This window comes from Oryx dammah, unplaced genomic scaffold, assembly GCF_014754425.2.
Source record: "Oryx dammah isolate SB20612 unplaced genomic scaffold, SCBI_Odam_1.1 HiC_scaffold_18, whole genome shotgun sequence".
NCBI classification, from domain to species: Eukaryota; Metazoa; Chordata; class Mammalia; order Artiodactyla; family Bovidae; genus Oryx; species Oryx dammah.
This window is the reverse complement of record NW_024070202.1, coordinates 11,725,597-11,748,086: the sequence shown is the minus strand read 5'-3', so window position 1 is coordinate 11,748,086 and position 22,490 is coordinate 11,725,597.

Sequence of the window (22,490 nt, the reverse complement as noted above, 5' to 3'; positions counted from 1 at the left end):
AACTAGGACACCATGTTGAAATATGGTGGTGCATGGTGGATGACATTAAAAAGAGTATTCAACATTCTTTCCACTTATGTTCAACTTAACAACTGTGATAAATGGGGCTGCTTGAAGAGAATTTCTGGTTGGATAATCAGATAAGGTGTCTGAGACCCTTCTTGCCTTCCTCAGGACCACCAATACATTTACAATTCCTCTTTTAAAAAATACACGAATCTTCTGCGTCTCTTTGCAAATGGAGATATTCCATTAGCCAGCATTTCAATATCACTCTTGGTCACATTCTAAATCTACATATGTTCTTATATTTAGATCTGATTGGTCTTGAAAAATACTGGTCCTGGGTAAACTCACTTATTGATTCTTTCCTTGTATTCATGGTTGGCATTCCAAAAACTTTTTTTTCCCCATATAATTCTAAAGTCACATTATTCAGCAGTGACTATTTTAAACCTTCTACATTTTCCTAAAACTTAAAAAAAACTTACATTTATTTATTTAGTTGTGCGACTCTTAGTTGCAGCTCGCGGGGTCTTTTAGTGGGGGCATGGGGTCCCTTAGTTTGGGCATGTGGGATCTAGTTCCGTGACCAGGGATCAAACCTAGGTCTCCTGCATTGAGAGCATGGAGTTTTAGCCACTGGACCACCAAGGAAGTTCTTTTTCTAAAACTTTTATCCGTGTTGCTTTCCACTTCTTCCTTGGTGTCAACAGTGTCTTAGAGGGAAAGAAGGTGCCAAGAGGTGACATTTCTTCCATCTTTAAATCACCAGACATCCCTTCTCTCTTCATTCAACTCCCTTTTAGCAAAAGAGGACGTGGTCCTCCCTGCTGTAAAATTCAAAATCCCCCAGTTGTGAGTGGGGGATATCCTCTCCAACCTTCTCAGGAATTTTTACACAACCAAACTATTTTTTTCCTTTGAAATATTTTCTAATTTTCTCTTAAGCCTGAGTATTTTCAATTTCTTTCCAGCTTTCTAAAGCCTCTCTTGGAGAAAAAAAACTAAAACCCTTGCCTGATTCCTCATTCCCCTTCGTGGTCTTCCCTATTGGCTTAGATGGTAAAGAATCTGCCAGCAATGCAAAAGACCTGGGTTCAATCCTTGGGGCAGGAAGATGCCCTGGAGAAGGAAATGGCAACCCACTCCAATATTCTTGCCTAGAGAATCCCCTGGACAGAGGAGCCTGGCAGGGTACAGTCCATGGGGCTGCAAAGAGTTGGACACGACTGAGTGACTAACACTTTCACTTTTCATTCCCTTCAGCTGCAACAAACTTGTCAACAACATTGTGCATATTTCATTGTTTCCAATTCTCATTTCATCATCACTAGTCAGCACTCTTATCTAGCTTGAACCCCACCACTTCCACCAAAACAGCATTCATCAAAGTACCTAGCAACTTCCATGCTACTAAGTGCAATTATCTTTGCAGGTTTTCATCAGGTTTCGTTTCTCAGCAGTATTAGACAATAAATATATCATCTTCTTGAGACACTTTCTTCTTTTGATGTGTTATAACACATGCTCCTGACTTTCCCCGTATATTTGACTGTAGCTTCTTGCTGTTCTTTATATGCCCTTTCTCTTCTATCCTGGAAGTGATTCTTGGCTTTCCTCCAGATCATACTCAGTGTCTTTGCTGCTTTTCATGTCTCTCCCTAAGCAATCCCATGGTTTGGTCACCATCCACATGTCTTGAATAGACATTGATCTTATGCACCTGGTAAGATGTCCCCCGACTGTCTCCTTATTTTTTCTTGGTCATCACCTCACCTAGACCCACCACATTTCCCCTTCAAGGTGAATGCTGAGGTTGTTTGATTTGGGTATTAAAGGTTGAGAAGAATTTTAGTATTTTACAAGGTAGAATATAGAAGTAGAAGAAATTATTCAAGATATTGAAAAAAATAGCAAAAACAAAGGCACAAATTCATAAGAAAACAAGATCAAGATGAATTTTGAAATCAGCAAGCAACTGGCTTGATCTGACCACAAGCTTTAAAAATGGGTTGACTCTGTCAGATAAGGAACCCAGTCCCCATTCGAAAAATGAGTGAAACCATGATGGTTTACAATGAGGGCCACATGGTATCAAAATAGTGGTTAAGATGACAAACCTCAGGACCTTGCACAAGGTGCGTTTACGGAAGGAGACTGTAGAACCTGGAACATGAAATTGGGATATAACTATTTTAGGTTTTCTGTTTGTAGCTGATAAAGGCCTCAATGAAGATGGCAATGACACCTGGAAGAATGGGCCCAGAAAACATCTTGAAAAACAGCAACTAAATTTGATATACAGGACATGCTCAGATGAAAATTCAGGCTAAAACGTCTTTTGAAGTTGAAAGTAATTGCAAAAAGGGAGTCACTATTTAATGTTAAAGGATTTGAAAAACATGAATCTAGCCTCTTGGGAAGAGGCCTGGGGTGTTCATATTAATTTGTTAATAAAAGTCATACTCAAAGAGATGGGAGCCGAAAATTTCAAAGCTGTGTTTTCCAAAGAGAAGGATAAGTAGAAAAAGGGAAGAGAAGAAACTCAAGGCTAAAATCATAGGAGATATATTAAATGTTAAGGAAGGAAACAAGCAAAGAAGAAATGTAATTTTTTGAGGGCCAGAGAAACCAAGGAACAGAATGTTTTGGAGGGAGGAGAGGGGGCTCAAGAGGGAGGAGGTTAAATTATGACTGATTTGCTTTGTTATATGGCACAAAACAACACAACATTGTCAAGCAATTTTCCTCCAATCAAAATAATTTTTTAAAAAAGAATGTTTCGGAGGAGCCAAGGCAGAAGAAAGCACAGGGCAACTTCTGAGGGTTTTAAACCCTTAAAAGGAATTAGGAAGGGCTTCCCAGGTGGCTCAGTGGTAAAGAATCTGCTTGCCAACGCAAGAGATGCAGGAGATGCGAGTTCAACCCCTGGGTCAGAAATATCCATGGAGGAGGAAATGGCAACTCACTCCAGTATTCTTGCCTGGAGAATGCCGTGGACAGAGGAGCCTGGCGGGCTACAGTCCAAAGGGTCTCAAGAGTCAGACACACGCCTGAGCAACTAGGCATGCACACATGCAAGGGATGAGGAAGAGTATGAGGAAGGCACCTCAGTCTTTACAGAAATAGTGTGTTGAAGGGAAAAAAATGAAAAGGAGTCATAAGATGTTAGTTTAAGGAGGAAGTAGAATTTGTGAAAAGTTGATGTTTTTGCTTGCTTACTTTAGGCTAAGGAAAACATGAAGCATATCTATACAGTAGTGGGGCAGTTATTGGAGAAAGGAGACACAATCTGGTAAAGAAATGATGAAGTGATACACATTTTGGAGGATGGAAGAAACTAAAGGAATTTAAGGAGGAGGGGAAAAATAAGGACGGAAAAACAGAAGGACGCCTTGTCCTTCTAACCATTGCTGAAAATAGCTCAGCTGTGAGGACCTGAGAAGGATGTGCTCAGAAGACTATTCAAGATGGATGAGATAAAGTTTTCCGGCACTGTTAAGATAAGGGAGGAATCAGATCACCAGTAGTTATTCATCGCCTCAAATGGCCACATACAAAACAGAAAAGAGGGGCTGCCAAGATAGTTTTTTAACATTTCTTTTGAAAAGCGATGAATGAGCTGTGCCCAAATGATTGTTGTATCTGTTATATTTAGAAAAGTCTCAACCTGAGAAGGCAAATAGTTTTAATCTGTCATGTCAATTCCAATTGATTAGTAAACCTGCAGTGCTATTGGGAAGGATTATGAAGCCAGTTCTAGCTCAGCAGGAGAGTACCCTGTGATTGATCAGCAATGTCTACTTTGGGCCAAGCATAGAGGGTTGATATATTTGCTAACTCTGAAACTGTAACTATTAGCTATTTAGTCCAATTTTCTGATGTACAGATCAGAAGCAAGACAGCATTTAGATATTCATCACAGGCTTATATGAATGTAGAAAAGTCAGGCAAAGTCATCTCACTTTAAGATTCCTTGGCTGAAAGATCTGGGCTTTGGAACCCAGGTTTTGAAACCTAGCAGAAATACCAGACCTCATGCATTTTTCTGTTTTCAGATATCTAGATATCTGTTTCTTCCTTCCAAGTTCATGTGGGATTGACTTGTAACCCACGTGAACTTTATATTTTATATACATATATATATAAAACCAAAATTTGCAGCAGTATCCAAGATTGATTGTCTGATGTTCTTTTCAATAGAAAGAAGACTATTCTTGATCAGGAAGTTTTCAAAATACACTGTTTTTAGTGAAACAAAGAGAAGATGGCAGAGAGAGAAGAAAGCAGAAGCATCTCTATGTGAAGAGAAGTCTGCAGACAAGAAAGCAAAACACCTTCTAGAGTGCCAGCCCCTGTCAGGGATGCAAATATTGGTGACCGACCCTGGGAAGAAGGCAGGGTGTGGTTGGTGCAGCATAGTCCTCTTCATTTGCTTCAAAGCCTCGAGTTAACTGGAGGGAGAAATTAGCTAGATGAAAGAAAATCAGAAAGATCATTATTTTATTGAAGATATATTACTAAGAATATAAACATTGATATATTTCTTGAGTATAATTAACTTTTTGGTGAGCATTGTTGAAACTAAGTTCTATATTTAATAGTTGCATTCTTGTTTTCTATACTTGTGTTATAAAATTCCTCTGCTATTATGTAGTGCATTGTTCATGGGAAGCTGTTTTTAAAGGAAACCCAGTTTTGTCTTGATAAATAGCAGGAAACTACCAGATGTTTCCTACTGTCTAAGCCAAACCCGTCAGCAGAGTGATCATGCTCTCACTGGCATAGTCATGAACTCTATACCATCCACAGCCTCCCCTGTAACAGAGTCCAGTGCTTTAGCACACAGCAAAACATGCAATTTAAATAGTTATAAAACAAAATAAAGCAAAAAAGTGAAGAACATCATTCTAATATTATTTTACCTTTCTTCCTAAAACAAAAAAAAAATGCTGTTTTTTTCTATTTAAATTTTAATCCATATAAGGAATAGACTTTCTTTCTGATATCTTCCAAAAATAGAATTTACATTTTTTTCTTCTGAAAGTGGAGAGTTTTTTAAGAGATTAGAAAGAGAAAAGGATAACTTGTTCTTTAAGAAGAATATATTAATATTTTTAAAGTCAATTGCTAGCTAAGCAAGTTCCTTGTTTGAATAACCCACACTGAACCCTTGCTTAGCCTGTATTCTAGTCTTGCAGCCACCTGGACAGGGGGTGAGATAGAAAGGGAAGACAGTTTCAGACAGAGTAAATGGTATATGTACTGACTGGGAGACAGAAAAGCTTAAGACTTACTTAGCTATTAGCCAGCATACAACGGGAACAATATCTAGCATGGTTTCGGGTGGAACCATGAAGCCAAGCTGAGAAATTCTACCTCTATCAGCAGACAGTATAAGGCCATTGAGGGTTTCTGAAAAGAAGAAGTGTATTATTGGATCACAAATGAGATTTCTCCTGAAGAGGGCTAGAGAGAGAAGTGTAAGAGGCAGAGGTCATGGCATGTCTGTGATTAAGAGCCTGGAAAGAATTGCTAATAAAGAAAGCTGGTAAAGCTCCAAGAGGCAGAGACAGGTGGAGGAGCATGGAGGGGGAGATTTCAAGTCCAAAGGAGGAAAAGACTTTGAGTGGAGAGCAGATTCCAATGATAGAGAAGGTCACAAGGGATGAGAAAGTAACTGCCCTGGATTTGGTCATTGGAGAGTCATGCAGAGAAAGGGGTCAGTGAGAATGGAGCTGAAATTGGGAGATTTCAAAGAATGAGTGATTAGTAAGGATCAGGCAAGTGATACAGGCAATGCTCTAAAAAAGTGGGAAATTGAATAAAAGCACGGAGAATATTGCTCTGACAGGGAGCAGGAACAAGGGAAATTTTCTCCTTTTGTTTTACTGCTATAATTGTTGTTACTATTAATTTGGGTAGAGAATCCAAGTCACACTTTTAGGCAAAAAAGAGAAAGCCAATTAGGAGAGAGAGAGAGAAATATAAGATATGCCATACTCTATAGACTTCGGTCCTAGGAGATCCAGAGATACAGGAGTTCAAGAAGATAGGCTTAGTTTAAAAAAAAAAAAAAGGAAAATACTTGCTTCTCCATCAGATAAGAGAGGAACCAAGAAAGACGGATTTGACATGTTCTCATGTAGAAAGGGAGAAGGCAAAGGGACCCCATTCCAGTACTCTTACCTGGAAAATCCCATGGGCGGAGGAGCCTGGTAGGCTACAGTCCATGGGGTCGCTAAGAGTCGGACACGACTGAGCGACTTCACTTTCACTTTTTACTTTCATGCATTGGAGAGGAAATGGCAACCCACTCCAGTATTCTTGCTTGGAGAATCCCAGGGATGGGGGAGCCTGATGGGCTGCTGTCTATGGGGTCGCAGAGAGTCGGACACGACTGAAGAGACTTAGCAGCAGCAGCAGCAGCATGTAGAAAGGAGAAAACATAGGGGCGTGTACATCCACTGTTCTCAAACCCCTCTACTGAATGAAAGGGTAGGATGTTTGCCAGCAAGGTGGCTGGTTGAAACAAGGCTGGGCTCTTGAAGAGGAAAGTTGATAACTGCTGTAGTAGAGAATCCAAGTGAGAAGTCAAAGAACCCCACCGCAGCAAAGGGCTATGCCATCCTTAGTCAGGATTGCTCCACACCTATCTTATCCTGGAAACCGCGTAGAGCAGGATGGTGGAAAGACAGGACCAGAGATGCCTGATGCTCCACTTGAGGCTGTTTCCTCTTTCATCACCTAAACTCCTCTTCATTCAAGCCAGGGCTAATACTTGCTACATTCAGAAATGCCTTGTGAGAACAGTTTTGGGGCCGTGGAGGAAAAACAACGAGGAGAATGGTGGCCAGAAGGGGAATGTGAGGGGGCTGGATGGATACTTGGGTAGATTGCAGAACCAGAGGTGCCCTTGAGAAAGGAAGCCTCAGGATTTCATACACATGGGGCTCAGCTCTCCTCGGGGCATCTGTGCTCGCTCAGTCATGTCAGACTCTTTTCGACCCCGTGCACTGTGGCCCGCCAGGCTCCTCTGTCCATGGGGATTCTGCAGACAAGAATACTGGAATGGGTTGCCAAGCCCTCCTCCAGGGGATCAATGGGATCAGGGGAACCTCAGGGTATACAACAGGAGAAATGAGGATTTTTGTCCATCTCTTAAAGGACGGTGTGAAATTATCTGACATCAGATGATACAAGTATGATGCTAAAATGGGGACTACTTGGGCCAGACTGCTACTTTGCTTCAGTTGTGCCTGACTCTTTGTGACCCCATGGACTATAGTCAGCCAGGCTCCTCTGTTCACGGCATTCTCCAGGCAAGAATTCTGGAGTGGGTTGCTGTGCCCTCCTCTAGTAGATCTTTCCAACCCAGGGACAGAACCACGTCTCTCACGTCTTCTGCATCGGCAGGCAGGTTCTTCATCATTAGTGCCACTGGGACCAGGCTGGATAGCGGCAACGAAGCTCAGAACGTGGGGGAAATAACTGAGAAGAGTAGAGGGGCTATGGGGCTTCCCAGGTATCTCAGTGGTAAAGAACCCATCTACCAGTCCAGGAGACACAGGAGATGAGGGTTCCATCCCTGGGTCAGGAAGACCCCCTGGGGGTGGGCATGACAACTCACTCCAGGATTCATGCCTGGAGAATCCCATGGACAGAGGAATCAGAAAATAGTCAGACTCGGCTGAGCATACACTCATAGAGGAACTATAAAGAAGGATGTGAACCAACATGAGCATTTATAGAAGGGAGAGAGAAAAAGGTGAAGGCCTAGAAAGTTCACAACTTTGGGACTGAAAATAGAAGAATTGTAAGATAAGCCAGTGCCAGCAGAAGTATAGTGGGGCGGGGGGAAGATAAACGAAACAAAGTAATGGCTGCAGCACGGAAGCAAAAAAGAACAATGCTGGAGTTTTTATATTTAAGTTGGTAACTCATCATAAAGCAGGATGTGGTTGTCAGTATATTGTACATTCTGCCCGAGGTGCCGCTCCCCCCAAAAGAGGGTCAGGGTTCAGGCCTGAAGTGTCTTTGACCTTGTGGCTTAGGCGGCTGAGGAATAAAGTCCTGGTTTATATAAATCATCTAAGCACACCAGGGGTCAGGCCCCTGACAGTGTACCAGGCTTAGAAAAAGAAGAAGAGAGTGAAGTGCATCAGTGATCAGCCTGAAAGACGGTCTGGAGAACATAGGCAAAACACTCTCCGACATACATCGAAGCAGGATCCTCTATGACCCACCTCCCAGAATACTGGAAATAAAAGCAAAAATAAACAAATGGGATCTAATTAAAGTTAAAAGCTTCTGCACAACAAAGGAAACTATAAGCAAGGTGAAAAGACAGCCTTCGGAATGGGAAAAAAATAATAGCAAATGAAGCAACTGACAACTAATCTCAAAAATATACAAGCAACTTATGCAGCTCAACTCCAGAAAAATAAATGACCCAATCAAAAAATGGGCCAAAGAACTAAATAGACATTTCTCCAAAGAAGACATACGGATGGCTAACAAACACATGAAAAGATGCTCAACATCACTCATTATCAGAGAAATGCAAATCAAGACCACAATGAGGTACCATTTCACACCAGTCAGAATGGCAGTGATCCAAAAGTCTACAAGCAATCAATGCTGGAGAGGGTGTGGAGAAAAGGGAACCCTCTTACACTGTTGGTGGGAATACAAACTAGTACAACCCCTATGGAGAACAGTGTGGAGATTCCTTAAAAAACTGGAAATAGAACTGCCTTATGACCCAGCAATCCCACTCCTGGGCATACACACCGAGGAAACCAGAATTGAAAGAGACACGTGTACCCCAATGTTCATCGCAACACTGTTTATAATAGCCAGGACATGGAAACAACCTAGATGTCCATCAACAGATGAATGGATAAGAAAGCTGTGGTACATATACACAATGGAGTATTACTCAGCCATTAAAAAGAATACATTTGAATCTGTTCTAATGAGATGGATGAAACTGGAGCCTATCATACAGAGTGAAGTAAGCCAGAAAGAAAAACACCAACACAGTATACTAATGCATATATATGGAATTTAGACAGATGGTAATGATAACCCTGTATGCGAGACAGCAAAAGAGACATAGATGTATAGAACAGTCTTTTGGACTCTGTGGGAGAGGGAGAGGGTGGGATGATTTGGGAGAATGGCATTGAAATATGTATCATATCATATATGAAACGAATTGCCAGTCCAGGTTCGATTCATGATACTGGATGCTTGGGGCTGGTGCACTGAGATGACCCAGAGAGATGGTACGGGGAGGGAGGAGGGAGGAGGGTTCAGGATGGGGAACACGTGTATACCTGTGGCGGATTCATGTTGATGTATGGCAAAACCAATACAATATTGTAAAGTAATTAACCTCCAATTAAAATAAATAAATTTATTAAAAAAAAAAAACCAACAAAAAAAGATGGTCTGGGAGCTGGAAGGCACCTTCCCTGCTCTCTTCACCTCCCACAGTCCCTCTGCCACACTCTTCTTCCTTCGCATCCCTCCCCCCACGGTCATATGATCCTCTCACAGGCTTCAGGAGGCGTGGGTGGGGCAAACTGTCTTTTGGGGAACCACAAATGACCAAATCATCAGATTCTCAACTCACTAGTAACCTGAGAAATTAGAATGAAGACATAAACAGTATCTTTTAGATAGCTTTAAAGGGGAGCAACTAGGTCAGTATATTTTCTCGGTGATCAGAAAAAGCATACCTATCCTAAGAGTATGCAGCACAGAAAATTTTCACAAAGTGAACACAATTGTGTCAGTAGGGCCCTTACTCTACACCCAGTATCCCAGTTACAGCATCTCCTTCCTGTCCCCTGTTTAGTCATGCCACACCTGTAAGAGCAATCGCAGTCTTGACTTTTAGCATCATAGGCTGACTCTGCATCAAAAAGTGCACTGTCATTTGCTTCCTATTTTTAATTATCTCTAGGCATAGTACTCTTGCCTGGAAAATCCCATGGACGGAGGAGCCTGGTAGGCTGCAGTCACGGGGTCGCTAAGAGTCGGACATGACTGAGCGACTTCACTTTCACTGTTCACTTTCATGAATTGGAGAAGGAAATGGCAACCCACTCCAGTGTTCTTGCCTGGAGAATCCCAGGGATGGGGGAGCCTGCTGGGCTGCCGTCAATGGGGTCGCACAGAGTTGGACACAACTGAAGCGACTTAGCAGCAGCAGCAGGCATAGTTCACGATAGACATATCCCCAGGTGGTAATATACCAACAAAAATGCTAGTACTTTAATACTTTAAATGGCATGTCACAAAGAAGGCCAGGGTAAAGAAAGGGTGTGAAGGGCAAGGCTAGTGCTATAATCACCGGGGTTAAGGAGACAGAAATTCTAGGGTAGGGGGTGTCAAAAAGTCATCTGAGGTTGGCAGGAGACTGGGGAAGGGGGGAGGCAAGGTCTCCGATGTCATCAAGGAAGAAGCAAGGCTGGCGGGTGACTGTGTCCAAGGAAGGGAGGCTGGGGAAAGAGCAGTGTGAACTCGAAACGTGAGGGAGGGAAGGCAATCGGGTGGTGGTCAGCAAGTGGCCCAGGGGATCCCTCCACCTGGGAAGGTAAATTGGTGGAAGGAGGAGCAGTCTCTCTGACTGACTGTGATCATGGAAAAGCCATGAGAAGGAAACCATTGAGAAGATGGGTCAGTTTGATTACCCTGGGCTGGAAGGCAGGCAGGAATCAGCAGAGGGGACCCGGGACTCAGCTCCAAGCCTTCAAAACACTGAAACAGTAACAGGATCTAAACTGAAGTCAGTCCCTTTCATAGGGGTTATACACGCAACCTCCCTCCCAAGGTAAAGAATTCTGTTTTGAGTTTCTTGACACTTTTGAGATGAAAACAACTGATTGTCTCACCAGAGTGGGGAGGAGGTGGGAGGAACATTGATAACAATGTTTTACATTAAATTTCAGAGGGTTGACTGACTCCTAAAACTCATTCACTCATACTTATATATATCACAAGTTACCAGGAAGAGAGAGGCAAGAAGAGAAGGGAGAGGAAGAAGAGGAGGGAAAGATGGAGAGGAAGAAGACCAATATGCCAACAACAATGTGGGAGACCAAGAAGATGTATGCAGTTCTAACCCCAAACCCATATCTTTTATCCTCTTTCATTATCAACCTCTATTTATTACGAGTTGATTGTGCCCTGTACTAAAGAGAATCCAGAAGATGTATATGATTCAGTTCTTTGTTATATACATGTATACCAGGTAACCAGGTGGTTTCTTGTGAAATATATTAAAATCAGCATCTCTAGAGCAGGTATCCCCAACCACTGGGACCTAATGCCTCATGATCTGAGGTGGAGTTGATGTAACAATAACAGAAATAAAGTGCACAATAAATGGAATGAAACCATCCTTCCTTCCCACCCTGGTCCATGGAAAAATTGTCTTCCACAAAACCGGTCCCTGATGCCAAAAAGATTGGAGGCTGATGCTCTAGGGAACGGAAATGTACACATCCAAGGAAACAATACTAAGCAATGAGCAAAGGAGATTCAGGTGGAATCAGGATCTCTGGCTTTGAGCGCTGGTTTCACCATTTAAAACTTCTATGACCCTGAGGAATTTACCTATGCACTCCAAGCCTTGGTTTTGTCACCTAAAATGGGGTTCACTCTAATGTTACAAATGTTTTAGGGTTTTGGTGAGGATACAATGAGTTAATGTGTACCAAGCAGAGACATTACTTTGGTCCATCTAGTCAAGGCTATGGTTTTTCCAGTAGTCATGTATGGATGTGAGAGTTGGACTGTGAAGAAGGCTGAGTGCTGAAGAATTGATGCTTTTGAACTGTGGTGTTGGAGAAGACTCTTGAGAGTCCCTTGGACTGCAAGGAAGTCCAACCAGTCCATTCTAGAGGAGATCAGTCCTAGGTGTTCTTTGGAAGGAACGATGCTGAAGCTGAAACTCCAGTACTTTGGCCACCTCACGGGAAGAGTTGACTCATTGGAAAAGATCCTGATTCTGGGAGGGATTGGGGGCAGGAGGAGAAGGGGACGACAGAGGATGAGATGGCTGGATGGCATCACCAACTCGATGGACGTGAGTTTGCGTGAATTCCGGGAGATGGTGATGGACAAGGAGGTGTGGCGTGCTGCAATTCATGGGGTCGCAAGGAGTCAGACATGACTGAGTGACTGAACTGAACTGAGAGCTCTTGGCAGAAAGTCAGAAAAATTCAACATATGTTAGCATTTGTCAGCAGGCATGACACAGGGGTAAGAAGAAGTCTCTGAAAAAAGCAGGCTTGCAGAGCTGATCCTCTCACGGTGGCCTTGCCACTACTTAGCTGCAGAGTCTTTATACATGTCCTTGGCTCATGTTTTCCTCATCTGAGAAATTAGAAATTTCAGTCCATAAAATCTCCCTCACTTCTGACACTAATTACGAGTTCAGGAGTCCCTCAGACCACCCTTAGAGTGAGTAATTTGCTAGAAGGACCCATGAAATTCACTGAAAGCTGTTTTACTCACAGTGACAGTTCATTACAGCTGGAAGAGACAGATTACAGTCAGCCAAGGGAAGTGATGCATGGGGCAGAGTTCAGGAAAGTTCCAACTTTCCAAACATCTTCCCCCAGTGGAATTATGGCCAACATGGCTCTCTCAGAAACAGCGTGGAGTACACACGGGGCACTTACTGCCAGGCAGGGAAACTCACCAAAGCCTTGGGATCCGGAATCTTTATTGGGACGTCATGGTCAACTGTCCCCATGCTGGCCTGTCTCCAGCCTCTCCAGAGATCAAGCTGATACCACACGACACAAAGACTCACCAGAAATCACAGTGTTAGACTCTCTGGCATGAGCCAAAGTCCACAGCAATCAGACATTCATCAGGCAGGACATTCAGAGGGCTTAGAGAGCGCCTCCCAGAAACAAGCCAGACCTCTATTTGGATGCTGCTGGTGGTTCAGACAGTAAAGAATCTCCCTGCAGTGCAGGAGACCCGGGTTCAATCCCTGGGTTGGGAAGATCCCCTGGAGGAGGGCATGGCAACCCACTCCAGTATTCCTGCCTGGAGAATCCCATGGACAGAGGAGCCTGGAGGGCTACAGTCCATGGGATTGCAAAGAGTCAGACACGACTCAGGGACTAATACTTTTTCTTTGAATGAGGTTGAATTCTTTATACTAACAAAAGCTGGATTTCCAGTTCCAACACTGTAGACCAGCAACCTTCAAAATTTTATTGACTAGAATCTACAAAAAGAAATGAGTTTTACCTGCTGATTTCAACTTATACACGTTTCATAAGACAAATACCGTTTCCCTGTATGGAGTGTATGCTGATACGGAGTGGTGCTCCTGGTAATGAACCCACCTGCCGATGCAGGAGACATAAGAGAGGTGGATTCGACCCCTGGGTCAGGAAGATCCCCTGGAGAAGGGCATGGCAACCCACTCCAGGATTCTTGCCTGGAGAATCTCATGGACGGAGGAGCCTGGTGGGCTACATGCGGTCCATAGGGTCACCAAGAGTCACACACAGCTGAAGTGACTTAGCGTGCACGCACATGCACACACACACACGAATAATATTGGTAACATTCCACAAAATTGATTGCTAACGGGTCCTTGTGTGCAATTTGAAAGACATTGAACCAGAACAGGGACCCGTTGGTCAAATTCAGCCTGCTGCTTACTTTTATAAAAACGATTTGAGTGGAACACAGCCACACCCATTCGCTTCTGCATTTTATTGTCAGTAGCTACTTTCATGTAGGACTAGTTGCCACAGAGATAGTACTGCATGCAGAGGCTAAAATATTTACCATCTGGCCCTTTACAGAAAAAGTTTGACAAACAGGGAAGCCCAGGTGGCTACTGGTAAAGAAACCACCTGCCAATGTCTGCAAGAGACGCAAGAGACGAGAGTTCACTGCCTGGGTCAGAAAGATCCCCTGGAGTAGGAAAAGGCAACCGGCTCCAGTATTCTTGCTTGGAGAATCCCAAGGACAGAGGAGCCTGGCAGCCTACAGTCCCCAGGGTAGCAAAGAGGCGGACACGACTGAGTGAGAACACAGCCTATAAAGAAAAGCAAGTTCTCGGGGCTGAGCTAGGAGTGGTATGATATTATCATTTTCTGAAATAATAGTGGGATTGGCTTTTACCCTCACCAGACTGACTGACCGATGTTGGGAACAGAAATAAAAGCGTATGACTTCAGGGGGTTTGCCTCTATAGTGTTGAAAATGAGCCCCTCTGCTTAGAGAGGTGATCAAGTTGCAGGAGTCCTTTCTGTCTCTGACATAAGACATGAAAAGGGACATAATCAGAACTTGTAATCTTCCGCTTTTGAAAAATTGATATGTCTATAAACGGATTTAGTAAAGCTAATTTTCAAGAGGCTGCTCATTTTCTCCTTGGTGCAATCCAGCTTTGCCACACTAGCTGTGAGGGCTTGTCAAGTTACTGAAAGTCTCAAATTCATTTTGATACAGATTCCTAATCCTCTCTCCTGTCTTTTTATCTTTTTCAGTTTATGCATTTTTTAAAAACTGGAATACAATTGCTTTACAATGTTGTTAGTTTCTGCCATACAACAAAGTGAATCACCTGTGTGTATACCCAAATCCTCTCCCTCTTGAACCTCCCCCCACCCCCACCACCTCACTCCATAGGTCATCACAGAACACCAAGCTGAGCTCCCTATGCCATACAGCAGCTTCCCAATAGCTCGAGTAGCATCGACATATATACCCCTCCCAGTCGATTACTGCCTGAGTTGTGCACTAACCATTTCCATGTTTTGCCTTTAGCACCAGAACCTTCAGGTTTATTCTACTGGAGCTTCTTTTCCTCATATCCCTGCTGCTGCTGCTGCTGCTAAGTCGCTTCAGTCGTGTCCAACTCTGTGCAACCCATAGATGCCAGCCCACCAGGCTCCCCTGTTCCTGGGATTCCCCAGGCAAGAACACTGGAGTGGGTTGCCATTTCCTTCTCCACCTCGTATTCCTAGGTTGTTCCTATTGGCTTCCACTGCCCAAGGTTGAGACCCAAGATCTTCACCCAGTGACTCAGGTAGATTGTAAAATATCCCCAACTTTCCACCCTTCTTTGTCTCTATGCCTTTTGCCATGTGACTTTGCAGCTCCAGCATGCAAAAGGGGGCATTTATTGCCCTTACCTTTGAATCTGGATTGGTCTGATGTCTGGCTTTGCACAACTGAACATAGTGGAAGTGATGGTGTGCTTGTTCTTCCTCTAGACCTTAAGATACCATTTTCACTTCCATGCTCTTAGAGCCCTCCCATACTATGTCAACAAGCCCAGGCTAGTCTGTTAAAGGATGCAAGACTTATAACCTAGTCACTGACTTTGCCCCAGCCAACTCCTAGACAACACCCAGTAACTAGTCAGCCCAGAGTTGATCCATCAGCTGCCTACAGATGAATCAGTGACACCCACCAAGATCAGCAGAGCCAGGCCCACAGGCACTGACTGGTGAACTCAGAAGCGATAATAAATGCATTGTTTTAAGTCACTGTATTTGCTTGGGTCCACAATAACGGAAAAATATTTTAAAGACTTTTTTATTAAAGACACTGTAGCCAATTAATTAAGTTCCTTCTGCTCTTGTGATATATTAATAATATATCATATTGATAAATGCTTTCTTGGTCTGCCAAATTGAACTCGATAAGTGGAATTTCTCTTAGTTTAATCTGCAAATTCTTTTCCTTCACTTATGCTACCATGTCTCTTTCCATGAAATGTTCCAAGAAGAACAGGTAGAAAATGTCCTAGGTTTACTTTCATTATTCACTTATTACCCCCTCCTTTTCTCTGACAGTTAATCCACTTACACTTTGCACATAAAGTTGATTTAATTAATTGAAATTGTTAAGTAATCACCACCTTTTGTCTTGACTTCCAGTTCCTAGAATGCAGGAAAATATTGGTCAATTTTTTCCATATAGTGTCATGTCTACAGGCCCTTAATCCAGCAAATCAAATTAAAATGAATGGTTTTAAAATATTTGAATTACTCCCTGCTCCAAATTGAAAAGTCCAAATATTAATAAATATTAATTATTCTATCTTACATCTGCTTTTATATTAAAATAATATATGTAAATAAGAATCAGTTGAAAACCCAATAGCATACAATCTTTCAACAATTACTTAAAACAATAAAAGAAAAAGCAAGTCTGAACATTGGCAAAGAGCAAGTGCATCCTTGTTGTATATTTCTCATTGACACGTGACTTTCATTATAAAGAGGTAACATTTAGCAAGAACAGTCTCTGAACTGTTTTTAAGTAATCAGTGAACTATATCAGTATTTATCAGAGTTTTTAGATGATGTTTTTGAAGTATTTAATATTGGTTTAAATGTCTCTTTCCTTTCCTCTTCATTTTGCTCCCTTAGACTGAGACACGCACAAGCTTTAATACTATTTCAAAACATCCAATAAGCAGATTCAACTTCTTTTCCTTCTCTGTACTCTGAAAGTTGGAGTGACTATGCCAAGTCTGTAGAATAGATATGTTCTATATAAATTTAATCTAATTACTTCCAAATGGGATTTGAAGGTGTTTGTTGATAAATACTGATCATTGCCAATACATGAGGACTTTTTATGAATTTAAGGAACTCTAACCTCACCAATCCAGGTTCGAAGCATGAGACAGGGTGCTCAGGGCTGGTGCACTGGGATGACCCAGAGGGATGGGATGGGGAGGGAAGAGGTAGGGGGGTTCAGGATGGGGGACACATGTACACCCATGGCTGATTCATGTCAATGTATGGCAAAACCACTACAATATTGTAAAGTAATTAGCCTCCAATTAAAATAAATAAATTTATATTAAAAAAAAGGAACTCTAACCAAGACAGGCCCATGAATTCCCAAACCAGCTCTGTGAACTTTGTCTGTTCACATTGTCTGTCTTGAACTGGCTATAAGAAAAGGCTGAGATGACTCAAGCTAAAGCCAATGGCTCTCTTTACTGAAGACCTCAGTTTACAGAGACTGAATTTGATGACTTTGAGCAGATTCTTTGGTACCCATAGACAGTTCTCTAGGGCTGACTATCACTAATAATGCTAATATTTTCTAGAAAGTCTTTATAGATAGAGTTTGATTTCTCTCTTCCTGGCACTCTACCATAATTCATGTAGCTTCTATCAGACAAATTTTGGTATTAACCTATTATATTATTCGGCAAAAGAGCAAATCTTTATCATTATACAATTAGAGTTCATCATTGTTATAATAATTTAGAGTTGTGATATGACTTTAAGAAAGCAAACTGCACCCATTGAATAAGTTAAAATTGTTATGTTAGGTTGTAATTATAAAAAATTAACCAATCAACCAACAAATAAAAACAATTAAAATAAGTGACATAAAACTCTGTTTCATACACCAGGGCTAAAATTTCTGGGGCTATAGTAACTGGCTACACCTATGCCAAAAGTTACATCAGATAGTTGTTGAGCTAATAGTTTTCTTCTCTCTATAAGAGAGGTACAAATTGCAAGAATTTTACTATTTTATACATTGCTCTATGTACAATGAAAAAAAAGAGAGGTACTATTGCGTAATGTTTAAGGAACAGTCTCTGTTTTGCTAGTTAAACTAGCTATATGATTTTGTGAATTATTTACCCAATACATAAGGAACTTGTGAGAATTAGCAGACATGATCTATGTAAACAGCTTACTCCAGTGCCAGACATATATTAAGCACTTCAAATGTATCAGCTATCATCACCACCAGCATCATAATGTATGTGTATATGTGTTAGTCGCTCAGTCGTGTCTGACTCTTCGTGACTCCATGGACTGTAGCCTGCAGACGCCTCTGTCCATGGAATTCTCCAGGCAAGAATATTGGAGCTACCATTCCCTTCTTCAGGGGATCAAACCCTCCTACATTGCAGGCAGATTCTTTACAGTCTCTTGATCAGGAAGATCCCCTGGAGAAGGAAAGGGCAACCTGCTCCAGTATTCTTGCCTGGAGAATTCCAAGGACAGAGGAGCCTGGTGGGTTACAGTCCACTGGGTCACAAATAGTCAGACATGACTGAGCGACTAACACATACATAGATACATACATCACAATATACTTTGTAATTTCCACCTATATGTGAGTAAGTATAATTTCTGTAAAGTCCATGTTCCTAAGGGCTTTATCTAATTCACTACTGAATCCTTTAGCCTAACCCAGTGCCTGGTACATAAAGGGACCTCCAAATTTTTGTTGTCAAATAAATAAATGCATACATACATTTACATGTATGTCAATACGGATTCTTTTTCATGACTGTTGAATTTTACAAGGATCTATTTCCTTCATTTTAAGAGTAACTTTTGCACAAGAACTTTGGAACCAATTTCTGAAGTTTATAATCCACCTAGTTTCATCCCTCCCTGTTCATTTTCATGTTCAATGAAATTATGCACTCTTTAACATTAGGTTTTTATTTTTTAAAGAAAAAGAAGTCATCATTAATGTGTGTGAACCAAAAGGAAAAGAAAGCAATGGCATCAGTGAGTCTCAAGTTTCTCCCAGTGTCAGTGAATGGTTTTTAATAGTCCATGGATTCCAGACTGAGTGTAGCTTGAGTGGAAAAGGTGCTGATGATGCCCTGGGTCTTCCTTGGATGGGGCAGCTCAGTGCGTAGAGTAGGGTATGAGGTCTTGTCCTAAAAGGAGACAGCCCCCAGCATTTTCCTTCTGTGACCATCCCACTACTTCTATCAAATAAAAGATAACTTCTCATTGGTCCCTGCTTTCCTAGACTGTTCTACTAGAAATAGGGACTCACTTCTCACTGGTTATCATCCTTCTACGACTAAAAGTAGAAGGGATAACCGTGAAGTATAACTGTTATTGACTCAATATCTTTGTCTTACTTAGTGGGATAAGCTTAAAAGATCAAAATGTATGATGGTTAGTCATATCATGTTGACTATACAAACTTATTCCTGATTCATACAACATTAATACCCACATATACTTACTTTTGGGCTTCCCTGGCGGTTCAGAGGTAAAGAATCCACCTGCCAATGCAGGAGTCGTGGGTTCAACCCCTGTGTTGGGAAGATCCCCTGGAGAAGGAAATGGCAACCCACTCCAATATTCTCGCCTGGGAAATCCTGTGGATAGAGGAACCTCATGGGCTACAGTCCACGGTGTCACAAGGAGTCAGGCACAGCTGAGTGACTAAACAACAATATTTACTTTTAAAAGCCTATACATAGAAATATGAATCTTGCTCTATTTTAAAATTACTTTTGCCTCTTAAACTAGATAATGTATTTGCCGAGTCCTCAAATCAAAATTTTAGAGAAAAATATACAATGAGAAGACTCAACATCATGCTTTCCCATCTGGCACATCCAACACTGGTTCTAATAGGTAGCGATTTTTATTAGTTCCCATTTAACCTTCCAAAGTTCATTTAAACAAAGCAGACGCAAATAGGTATAATAAAATGTGCTCAATGTGATTAATCATTAGGAGACTGCAAATCGAAACCACAAAGAGATATCATCTCACACCTGTTAGAATGCCTATTCTCAAAAAGACTATCAACAACAGTGTCGGTGAGGATGTGGAGAAAAGGGACTCTTCTGCAGTGTTGGTGGGAAAGTAAATTGGTACAGAGACAGTATAACGCTTCATCACTAATTAAAAATAGAATTACCACACAATCCAGCAATTCCACTTCTGGGTGTTTATCCAAAGAAAATGAAAATACAAGCTTATAAAAATATAAGCATTCCCATATCCATTGCATCATCATTTACAGTAGGAAAGATATGGAAATAATCTATGTGTCCATTGATGGTTGAATGGATAAAGAAATTATTTTATAGATACATGATGAAATTATTATTCAGCCATAACAAAAAAAGGAAATCTTACCATGTAACAACATGAATGGACCTTGAGGGTATTATGTTAAGTGATATATCAAACAAAGACAAATATTATATGATCTTATTTATATGTGGAATCTAAAAAAAAAAGAAAACGAAACTCATAAATACAGAAAACTGAGTTGCGGTTGCCAGAGGTGGAGGGTCAGGGAGGCGAAATAGATGAAGATGGTCAACAGGTACATGAAAATCTGCCTGTAAAACTCACACGAAATCAAAGAAGTTCAAATTTAGAAAATAATGAAATATCAGTTTGCATCCAATATAAAAAATAAACTGACTTGAAATAGCAATGATGGGTGAGCTTGGTAATGTTAATCCTGCCTAGAAATAGAGAAGTCAATTTTGCTAATATGAGTTCATAGACTCTAAGTCTCAAAACACAAAACCCAGTAACTATTTAATCAGATACAAAATGATTACAGAACTAGATTCTTGGAAGAAATTGAACACATGATTTAAATCCTAACAAATTCCTACTTACTGAAGGTTTCTTTTATAATATATCCGAATATATGGTTTTCGTATTTTTTCATTTTCTAATACATTTTTAGCAGCTGAACACTCTAAAATCAAGACGATTTTATTGCAATTCTATAGGTTTGCTGAGTTACAAAGATGAAACAGTGAGGGAAAAAAGAAGATAATTATATTTAGGAGAAACATCTATGATATTGGATACTTATGAAGGAAAAAAACAAAAGTGGACTGACCAATTTGTCATATGGTTGAAAGTAGGTGAAGAGAAAGCACTAGGACTCAGAAGCATACATGACTGAGTAGGTGAATGTGACATAGAAATTCAGGGTCAGCCATGTAATCCACAACTCTCAAGAAGTTAGAGGATACAGATGCTGTTTTGGCACTCCGTGAGAGAAGCAAATGATTTGATCTAGTGGCTCAGCTGGTAAAGAATCTGCCAGCAAAGATGGAGACCTGGGTTTGATCCCTGGGTCAGGAAGATCCCCTGGAGAAGGGAATGGCGGCTCACTCCAATATTCTTGCCTGGAGAATTCCATGCACAGAAGAGCTTGTCTGGGTACAGTCCATGGGGTCACGACTGAGCGAGTAACACACACACACCCCTTCTCAATAACCAGAACAGATGTTTGCTTCCCTAAACAACAGAAGAAAACCTTATAACTTGAAAGAAATGAAATAGTTCATTAAAGTAAAGGTTTTCAAGCACCAAGTGTACTAATTCCATGCCACCTTAAATGCAAACAGTAGCAATACATCCCAAACACTGGTTGTTTCATGGTTGTTGGAAAAGATATATCATTAGTTAGTTAAATCACTTAGTCATGTCCAACTCTTTGCAACCCCGTGGACTGTAGCCCACCAGGCTCCCCTGTCCATGGGCTTCTCCAGGCAAGAATACTGGAATGGGTTGCCAGTTCCTTCTCCAGGGGATCTTCCCGACCCAGGGATCAAACCCAGGTCTCCCACATTGCAGGCAGACGCTTTAACCTCTGAGCCACCAGGGAAGCCCTCAATGTATCATTACATTTTTTTAACTTCACTGGGGAGTAGATCATACTTTGGGATAAAAATACTCCAGGGATCCCAGTAATTCCCACTGACATCAACACTTGGAAAAAGGCAGGGAACTGAAGGAAATGGGTCCTGCTCTTGGGTTGCTGTAACCTGCTCTTCCAAAAGCCTGAGTATCCCGTTCCTTCTCTGAGAGGGGAAAGAAAGTAATCTCGGAGTGAGGATGCTGATATACCTCAGGAAGCGAGGAGAGTTCACTGGCACGTCTCTGGTTTAGTAAGGTACACCTATGCATTTAAGCAATTCAATGGATATGAAGTTGGGCAAACTCTGGGAGACAGGGAAGGACAGGGAGGCTTGGCGTGTTGCATTCTATGGGGTTGCAGAGTTGGACACGACTTAGCAACTGAACAACAACAACACGCATCTAAGTAGGTGTTTTCCCAGTGGTTGTGTGGTAACAAAGCTGCCCATAACGCAGGAGACACAGGAGATGCGGATTCAATTCTTGGGTCAGGAAGATCCCTGGAGAAGGAAATGGCAACCCACTCCAGTATTCTTGCCTGAAAAATTCCGTGGACAGAAGAATCTGGCAGGCTACAGTCCATGGGGTCGAAACAGAGTCAGACATGACTGAGGAAGAGCAAGCAAGAGGAAAGATGTCACCAAGGAGAAACCTGGGCTTCTATGCCACATTTAAAATTGCAAGTTAGTAACTAAACCCATTTGAGTTGGAGCTAACCTGTCAGGGTTTTTCTTCTCTTCCTTTTTACTTCAACCTGGAGCAATCTGCATCTAAAAACAGCGGGAAAAGAGAATATGCTCAAAGAAAGGAAGTTTCCTTTCTTTGGGGTTGTGTTCCTGGTGCCTTTATGAAAGATGGAAGGCGATCGTATACTTTGCTGTTGAGTTTTTTGTTCCTTTGTTTCCAACAACAGAGACATCAGTGGTTTAAAGAATGGGAGACTTACAAGTCTGAAGCAAGGTCCTGGAGCAACAACCCACAGTGTGCAATGAAGGGTAGGCAGCACACAGCAGCAGC